A 10,266-nucleotide genomic window follows, 5' to 3' on the forward strand; every position below is an offset into this window, starting at 1 on the left:
AATATACCAGAGAGCAGTTTCATCTGATTGTTTTCTAAAAACACTTTTCTTCAAAAAAGTATACTCTTCCAATAAAGATGGATAAAAACATTACTATTTCATTTCAGGCAGATTTCCTTCGAGATGAACAAGCAATAAACTCTAAGGTTTCTCTTTTCCAAACAGAATGGTAATAAAAATTACAAATATTTTTTGTCTCAAAAGAAAACGTTTTTTACAAAAAACCATGTACAAGTTACTACATACTTATAATACCTACTACACAACATAAACTCTGAACTAAGTTTCCCTGTGTTTCGAATATAAGTACTCCCCGTGTATCGGTCGGTTCACACTTGTTATTACAAGTTCTTATTTTCAATTAAATTTACAAACCATTTCAATTACAATATATGCAAAGTGATGCAACAAACATACTCAAACTTCAAATACTAAATGCCTTACACGAGTAAGTAAAAAAAAATTAAATTATTAAGTAAAAACACAAGAGTTATTAAGTACCTAGTAGATGCATCAATCTACACATACCGTAAATAAATAAAGGCATTATGCGAGCCATTTATTAGCTGTTATATAAAATAGAATAAAATATTAACTTTAATAAAAAGTGGCAACCCTAAATGCGCACGTGACTTAAAGGTCGTCGACACTGGCCTGGCAGTCGAGTTCCCGCGCAGGCGAGACTGCTCTATAGTCTATACAACCACAGCGATTTCATCAAAGCAGAATGTGTTTTATTCCTAGGACAAAACTGTTATTTACTCTGAAATAACCATGTATTCATATTTTCACCAACTACTTGTCCTGAGGATAACAAAGTTATACGAGAATAAATATTACACCAACAATTTTTAAGGATTTATTGATAATAGCTTTCCTCAAAATCAAAATGGTGTCAAATTTTTATGTCAGCTGAGCGCACAGAGTACATTATAACTAAACAACCATTGATTCATAAGTGTGCACTGAATTGCAATTCAGACGAAAAACAATATATTTTTAAAACTTATTTTCAATAATATATCTATCAAACATAAACACTATTCCAACATTGGACAAGTTCAAATTCAAATATTTTTATTCAAAATAGGATTCAAAATCACTTATTGAACGTCGGAAACTACCACCCATTCAAAAGAGACTGCCTCAGGCCTGAGAAGAATGGGCGCAAGAAACTCAGCGGGCTTTTTTTTATATAAAAATATGGATTACAATGTGATATCGTACAATAAACATTTATAATTAAAGAGCCTGGGGGTGTTCGCTTTATTCCTAGTCCGTGGTGTCATTAAGAAAATCGTTTATGCTATTAAAACCTTTCCCACACAAACGTTTTTTAACAATTCTTTTAAATTTTGTAACACAATTTGTTTTGTACATTTTCTGGGATCATATTGTAGAAGCATATATTTTCAATAAATCCATTCAATTTCACTCATAAAATATACACAGTACTAATGTTGCACAATACGTCAGCTGTATTGCTACAGATATACTGCTTTCGGTGACGCGAACTCACGAGATTTCACCCATTCAAACAGTGTTTAACTATATATGATATTTATTTTTTGATTATTTGTTTATCACGTTTTTTTCCCTACCAAAATGTGTCTAATGTGGCTAAAGAAGTTTTCAATTAAAAAAAATATCAAATTAACACTACGCAGGGCGACTTTATAGATAGTTATTCTAGGAGTACTTATAAATAATAAATAAATTTCGTAATCAATATAGAAATAAACAGATATGATTGAAAACCAAATTTTACAATTAACAATTAATTGTTTGTTTGTGTGTGTGTGTGTGTGTGTGTGTGTGTGTGTGTGTGGATGTGGGTTTGAATTGGTCCTTTGATTGGGTCCATCTATACAATGCGTGTGTTTATCATGTCAGTCAGATCAGTACTTAGTTATTGCCTTTACAAAGTGGTGAAATGTACTATAAGTTATTCTGAGTAAATACCGCGAATAATTTTATGCCTGGAATAGTTATTCTCATATATAAATGACACAATTGGTGAAATTACCTCATCAGTGACTAAGTGACCTAAACACCAAACACGAACTAAACGGGTAATTTGCTTCCCCCGGGGGCTGCAGAGGTGTACCAGCATTTACCAGGTCAGTTCCCTCCGTCCCTGTATATCTTTCTTCACCAGCACACCCATACTTCAAAGTAGAATTTTCCTTAGAAGTTTGCAACATAATATCGGTTGTATGAAATTGCATTGAACTGCAGCCTGGTGTTAATACGAAAGAATCAAAGGGCCTTGCGGTTGACCTCATGAGAACGCCCGCTTCCAGTCACATTCATGTAAACGTGAATTCTATTGCTCAAGCGCTGTCAATTTGTACCTACACCCGTTTGATGCCAAGTACGAACGTATCTAATCTTATAATTTCCGAGTCATGGATGTTTAAATGTATTTATGTATGTTTATATGTATGTTTATATGAATTTATGTATGTTTAAGTAAGTATATTGTATTAAATATATCGTTGTCTTGTAACTCATAACACAGGCTATATATGCTTAACTTGGGGCAAGATAATTTGTGTAAAAAGTGTGTCAATATTATTATATAACTATTATTATTATAAATAAATTATTGAATGTAATTTCGAATCATTCAAACTACATTTAAGTTGATACACAAATAAAATGGATGTGCTAGGCTAGTATTTGTGTTTTATTTTCTTTTTAACCGATTCAAATAAGGAGGTTCTCAATTCGATCGGTATTTCTTTTTTTGTATGTACACCGATTACTCTGAGATTTATGATCCGATTTACGTAATAATAACTACAAGAAATAAGGAAGACACTGGGATCACATATCATTTTATTAACATCAATGGAAAATAACACGAAGCGTGTGTTACAAAATTTGAAAGATGGCCACGCACACAAGCATCTAATAGTTGCCGTAAAAAAAGCTACTGTTCTTAGGTAGTGCGGTATCGAATGTAATGTAATGGGCAGGGCGTATCAATTACCTTCATCTGAACGTCCTATTCGTCTCGTCCCTTATTTAAAAAAAGTTAAGTTGTAGCGCAGCGGGGACCAATTATTAATCTAAGCTTACATATTTTAAAATAGAATAACATAGAAGAATTTTAATGTTTATGCAAAATCGCTTGAATCTATGTTACAATGAATTCTATATGATTATAAATACAATAGTCTTTGTTTCATTCCAAAATATCAATAAGTTTAGAATTGACACACATCTAAAATTTGCGTAAATATTTAATTTGCCGTGCAGCCATTATGTGACGTCATAGGTCAACACTTCCTCCTTCTAACCGCTCTATAGTTCATCAGGCCGCAGTAACTGTTATAACATAGGTACTTTTAGCTATCACTAATATATTCATTCTAGTATATTGCATTTGGTTTTGTTTTGTCTGTGCATTATACTGTGTTACTTTCATAGTGTATACTCCACTGACCTGTACAAATATCACTGGACAGGCTGTTTCATATGTTTGACAGCAATTTTTTGTGCCTATTTGAAGCGCCACTCGCGAGCGTCCAGAGAACTAATTTTGACGTAAAATACAAATGGCTGCGAAGGCACGTACAATACTCTGAAGTATTTTTGCATTTTGAATTAATTTCGTTCGTAATCCGTGTTATTTATACTTCAAGAATCAACGTTATAAAGTACACAATTTTTTTGTAAATAGTTTCCCACTATCTATGTTGTCCACTACGTTGTCATCACCAGTTTTGTTACGCAGACTTTCGCTACTTTGCCAACAGCGCCAAAATGGCGAATATCAAACAGGCACAAAAGCACTTTGACAGCCGCCAGTCCAATGGTATATAGTTATACATGTTATTGGTATACTCAATAATATGGATGAAGTATTTGTAAAATAGTGATTTTCTAGCGAAAATTTCGAATTCGAAATGCCTTTTTGTAATATTCTAGCTGACCCGACAAACGTTGCTCTGTACATAATAAATAAAATACTGTTTTTTATGAATTTGTCAATAATATTTAATAATGTGTTTTAATGAAATTGTTTAACAGCAGAACTGGCAACCGTGCGTCATTAAATTGTCTTACAGAAATAATGTCCATACAAAACAAATATTGGAAATAAAAATAATTATGGGTCCCAAATAGAAATAAAAACTATCCTATCTTTCAAGTTGGATTAAACTGCACTCCAATAAGTAATCCCCATTAAAATCCGTTTAAGAGTTCACTGAAATCAAACATGAGGACATTGGATATATATATAAATATGGCATATTATTATAATACGTCAAGTTTTTTAATTCATATATTTTGTGTCGGTTTACTAATTTCAGATCGGTAAGAATTATCTGTGGTGATGATGCCATTGGTTACGTGCAAGTTAAACGGGGAGGTGATATTTGTATTTAAAATTAAGTTTGGCCAGTATTAATGTAGCATCACACCGGAACACCGCGCACTTGTTAAATCACATAATTGCAATTTGGAAAGTAATTTAAGCTGCGTGATTGTGCCATCAGCAACTTTAGCATCAGAAAATGTACTATAATTATTGAACCGGAATATTCAATAGCCCTACAGATATTATAGATGATTTTCGGCTTATAATAAACCACCTATCGATAGCGAAAGTATCGATAGTTCGACAACAGCAGCCCGCACGCACGATGCGACGATCGCGATGGCGTCGGTAGCATTTTGCGTGATTAATATCGGGAGCGCGGTAGGTGCGGGGATAACATCTCGCTCCGCCCAGACACTCAAGGCCGTTGGCAGATACAGCACCCTTAATATGCCATAGCAATGGAGATGGATAAGATGTGCCTCAAAGTGTAAAAAATAAATAATATATTAGAATTAACATAATTTTAAAAAGTGAATAATTTTAGAAATTAAATTAAATAAATTATCTCAATATAGCAGATTTTGAAAGAAGCTCATATTAAAAAGTATTTTTCTGATCTCACTGGTTAACTTTGCCATATTTAAATAATAATATTAAAAAAGATCTCTGGCAAGAAGCTCTGTCAAAAGCAAAAGTGGAAATGGACTGGACACATTCTGAGGGAAAAGAAAGAGAAATGGACAAAAACCGTTACAGAATGGTATCCAAGAGACGGGAAACGAAGGAAAGGTAAACAGATTAGAAGGTGGGAGGACGATTTTAAAAGGATAGCAGGACCGGACTGGATAAGAGTAGCCAGAGACTGAAAAAAGTCTTTAGAGGAGGCCTTTGGCGAGAGACAAATTACTAGTTAAGCTAATCTAAGTTTTATTTATAAGAAAAATTAAGTCACTAGTAATAAATAATAAAGTCTATTTTATTTTATTTTATTTATTAAAAAAGGTCAGTACAGGGAAATTTAAATAATCTCATACGGAGCCTTAAATGTCAAAACTTACCGTAACTTATTTAACACTTACAATATGATAATTATTTTTTACGTATTCTTATCAACAAATTGAACTTATATTAAATAAAATAGTCTAAGCACTATTTACACACACACTGATACCGCGTCTGCTTTTACAGAATATATTGTTTTCCTGTCTTTCTTATTTTTCTTTAGTAGTTGCGTATTATGAACAACTTTACTTTTAAGTTTTACATGCACTGCCTTTTTTAAATTCACAAATATTGATAGTTATTTTCTTAATTTAAACATTATGGATCTTCCATTACTGTGTCATCTTCATAACAAGCAACAAATACTTCTTCAGGTTTTTTCGGTGCATCTGATGTCGAAGGAATGGCTTCTACGTCATTACATAAGATTTCTTCAAAATATTTTATTTCATTAGGTTTTTTTACTGCAGATTTTTTGGGTTTATCATTACATTCTTGTTGACATTTAAATTTGTGAGGAAGTATGCCTTTTTTAAGTTTAATTCTTCCCCCAACTAGTTTATATTTAATATAGTTCTCCATATCATTCTCAATCTGAAACAAGAAAACATACTATAAAACGTTACACTTCAACACGCGTGGATTAGCAGGCAGTAAAGATAGACTAATACCTATGTACTCATAGAGATTATTGATAGTAAAATAAACAAAGATTGACGCAATCCGTTGTTTTTAAGTTACATATTAGGTACGTTTTAAAACTATCGACACCAAAGGTTTTGTACCTCTGGTCTGATTTTATACGTACCTCCATTTTCGGATACATATGTTAAACAAATTTAAACTAAACGGTACCTGCTACCTATAGTACAAATTACCTACTAATATCTTATATGTAGGTACATAATAATACAAGTAATGTACATATTAGATTGTCATTGTACTTACGTCAAAATGATCTTCACAGCAAAATACTTTGCTTTTGGCTCCAAATGGATACAATCTTTTCATAGCTTTTATCCATTTCTGTCGCATTTGAAAATCCATTGGTACCACAAAAAATAACTTTTCCGGTGCATTAACGGTTGTGCTTTTACATAGAGGCACAGCACATGACTTTCTTGTGTTTGGATTTGACATTTTATACAATATATGCGTAATTTGCTTGGGAACCGTTTCAGAGCGCGCAACGTACTCAACTGCGCGAGTGTTGACTTATGACGTCACACACAGCGAGCACCAGCCGATCTAAACTCGCCCCATGCGGACTGGTAAACAAGTCCACATATAATTAACTTACACATAAATTTTCTTATGCATTAGTTGTTATTTGGTTTTCAAGTAACTACTTATTTTTTTGGATTTTTTTATGGATAATAATTGTTAATCAGCAATATTATATTTATATGACATCATTGTTAAAAGCAGATAATTCTTCTTAAAATAAGCTCATCCAACTGCTTTTAAAACAATTATATTATAATGTTCGACAAGCGTAACATGAAAAATAAATCAAAATTCGGTGTCCAAAAATAATTATTATGAACCAAGGCGATGCCTATTATCGTTTATTTCTATATATTTAATATTTATTCAGAGCGTAGGGGGATAAGTCATACTTACTATGACTATAATAAAAGTTGGATCCACATTTTAGATAATTTAGCGTAGCTATGGTCGTCCATAGTTTATGTAGTCAACTTTGTTCAGAATAAATGATAAGGACCTGTGTTCTTTCTAAACAATTTTAATTTGGTTAATTTAAATATTTATTTTTTGTGTAAGCGATGCACGGTCTGTGTAACTCCAGTAAAACGCAGGTCTACATAATTACTACACATAATTTAGTTGTTCCAATTTTATAAATTAAGTTCTATTGCAGTATTCATAAAAAAACATGCCCACCTTAAAAACTGGCAACTTTACTATGATTCCTCTGGTGATGCAAGATACCAAGGTTGGAGGCAACAAAAAAACAATAATAAAAAAAAACAAAAAGGTCTTATGACATTGTAACAAAAATCAATACTTGCACCTGTTATGTGATCCGCGCCATCTAGCTAAAACAAAGGAAGCTTCACTGTTGTGTAGTTTGTGACGCTTTAATGTAATTTCATGAAAAGTCTATAGGTGGCGGGAATATCAACATTAGAGAAGCGTAAAGCTGCCACAGCCAATATTATATGTGTTCCGCGCCATCTACCTAAAAACAATGGAATCTTCACTGTTGTATAGTGTGTGCCGCATTAATGTAATCATTAAAAGTATATAGGTGGCGGGAATATCAACATTAATTATTAAGCGTAACTGCCACAGCCAATTACCGTGATAATAATTATTATGACAATGGTTATGGGACTATGGCAATAACCACGGACGAGTAAAAAAAAGAAGGATTCCGCGCCGTGATATAAGCTAGTGAAGCACCGTTATGCTAGTGTGTATGCGGTTACGGGGGATACTAGTTAATAATCATGTATGGCCACAAATACGTCTTTTACAGTATCGTTTTACACTTTATCACAACGACGGCATTTTTGAAATATTGTATTGGGACGCAAACTGATCTGTCACAGACGATGACAATTCTTATAATAGCCGGAGATCGGCCTGTGTGCGTGGGGCCATGTATTTACACGTTAATCGGCTTGTTTTGGTGCTACACTGTTATGTAAGGTGACACGGAGTCCTTATTTTTTTACTATTCCGTGGCAATAACTAACTTTTTGGCAGTAATTCAGCAACACCAATCAATATGGCGCACCTATGGCGGTAAGCAGTAGCTCCGGCTGCACCTTTCGTACCGCAAAGAACACCAGTTTTAGGTCAACATCACCTCCCGAAAACGGTAGCCATAGTTATTACGGTAGACGATTAAATAGTGTGGCCATGTACAAATGCATTAATTTCTTATAATCCGGAGAGGAACACTGCATTATTACATTTATTGCTAGAATAATTATAGGTAGGTATACACCCATCTTGTGACTCATCTGGAATTGAATTGGAAGAGACAATAGACGGGGCCACTTGCCCTTTTACCAATTTACCATCGTGGCCAGTAGATACGCTCGTTTGTCCCCCAATTTTTGATTGAAAGAAAATTTTAAAGTAGGTACGATGGTTTAATTTTTTCATGACTTAAAGGTAGTGTTATAGATTTATAACCTGGGTAGCTAAAGAATAATTATTTAGAATTTATTTGATGAAACAAACATTTAAATTTTCGCCCTTCTATATGTATATTTTTGATAATGTATAATAATATATTCTAATTATGTATAATGGGCACAGGTCGTCATGCATTGGGTGCTCAAGACGGGCAAAGACTTCGAGGCAGACCCCGAAAACGAAGGTGTGACGATCTGGACGCTTATGATAAGATCTGGTCGAAGCTGACACAGGAGTCAGGACCGAGATAAAGGGAGTAAAGCAGGTTAGGCCTTTGCCCAGCAGTGCGATTAGTGAATTTACTAAAAACTGTGAGAACTAAACCGTTAACACCAGGAACAAACATGAACTTTAGCCTAATACAGATCTAAAGATCCACTATATTATACATTAGTTTCATATTGATATGTCAATCGCCCTCAGGCTATTTATTTGATCAATTTTATTGTAATAAATTAAAAAAAAATATATATCCTATTAGTTTCTTGCGCCCGTACTTCCCGGTTCATACATAGACTATAAGTGACAGATTATAAAAATCTTATAGATAGAGTAATGAGACACTAAAGGCCATTTAATAACTACCTTAAGGCGAAGAGTAAGCAGAAAACACGCAAACATGGTGTTTTTAGAGAAGTTTTGTGGGGAAAGTATAGCATTTCGAGCTATGAGCACTACTTAATCCTATTACACACATCCTTAAGTTTTATTTGTAGGTTACTAATGCTTGCTGTTGGTTATAGTTAACACTGCCGAGCCTTTTTGAACTACCACTTTTCTTTCAAGTTAAACGTGTTTTTTGGCATGGCGTGACGCATTTTTTGGTACTTCTCTCAGAAAAGTTATTCTTATAGCTTGTACTTTTTTGTGTAGGTTCATTTATTCAGATTAGTATTGAATAACGAGGGTTGTAAGCATATAAATTGTTTTCCACGCAAGAATTTGGAAAATATTGGCTTTGTTACATAGATGGTGGGCCGGTGAAACTGTGAACTCATATCGCTCAAGGTCGCTGGCATTTAGTGACACCTTAAAGGTAAAGAATAAAAGCCTTATAGATATAGATTAATTAAACAATAAGGGACATTTAATGCCACTCATGTGTCTATGCGGTAGAGGTTGCGTTCCACCACATCAAATTGTAATATCAGTAACAATTTTAATGCAAATAACGTTTTATTAAACCTTTCCTGGAATTCCTTATTACTCGCCATATAACATCGGTTATTTTCCACATACAAGCTGGATGTTACTTTTGTTTTGCACGTCCACTTAGGAATGGAATGGACTTAGATAATTTATACGTCTAGGTAGAGTCTCTAGCTGTTCGACAACCGATAAAAACAGGCCCAACTATATTTGTTATGTGTGCGTGACAAACTAGGCCTTAGATATATCAATAAAGTGACGATGAAGGCTATTGAGGCCGATTGAGAGAGAGTGAGAAAGGGCGAACGTAGCATGAAACACTTATAAGTAGAGCATCTTCCCTACTACATCATTTAGATTTAGAGAACAGATTAGTTTAAATTTAAATGTGATTTTTTTATGGAATAGGAGGAAAAACTAGCGTACGGGTCACCTGTTGTTAAGTGATCACCGCCGCCCACAATCTCTTGCAACACCAGAGGAATCACAGGAGCGTTGCCGGCCTTTAAGGAAGATGTACGCGCTTTTTTTGAAGGTACCCATGTCGTATCGTCCTGGGAACACCGCCAAGGAAGTTCATTCAAACCGCACTGTGGAGGACCGCCACACAT

The 10,266-nt window shown here is 34.0% G+C and overlaps 1 long non-coding RNA gene across 1 annotated transcript; it reads right to left on the reverse strand.

Annotated features, from left to right (window-relative positions):
• Positions 1 to 5,303: 5,303 nt before the first annotated feature.
• LOC126976772 (uncharacterized) lies at positions 5,304 to 6,508 on the reverse strand. The gene is made up of 2 exons (XR_007731978.1): positions 6,284 to 6,508; positions 5,304 to 5,929 (listed from the first exon to the last, which is right to left on the reverse strand). It is a non-coding gene; the product is annotated as an uncharacterized LOC126976772 (long non-coding RNA).
• Between the last annotated feature and the right edge of the window lie 3,758 nt (positions 6,509 to 10,266).

This window comes from Leptidea sinapis, chromosome 2 (genome assembly GCF_905404315.1).
Source record: "Leptidea sinapis chromosome 2, ilLepSina1.1, whole genome shotgun sequence".
Classification (NCBI taxonomy): Eukaryota; Metazoa; Arthropoda; class Insecta; order Lepidoptera; family Pieridae; genus Leptidea; species Leptidea sinapis.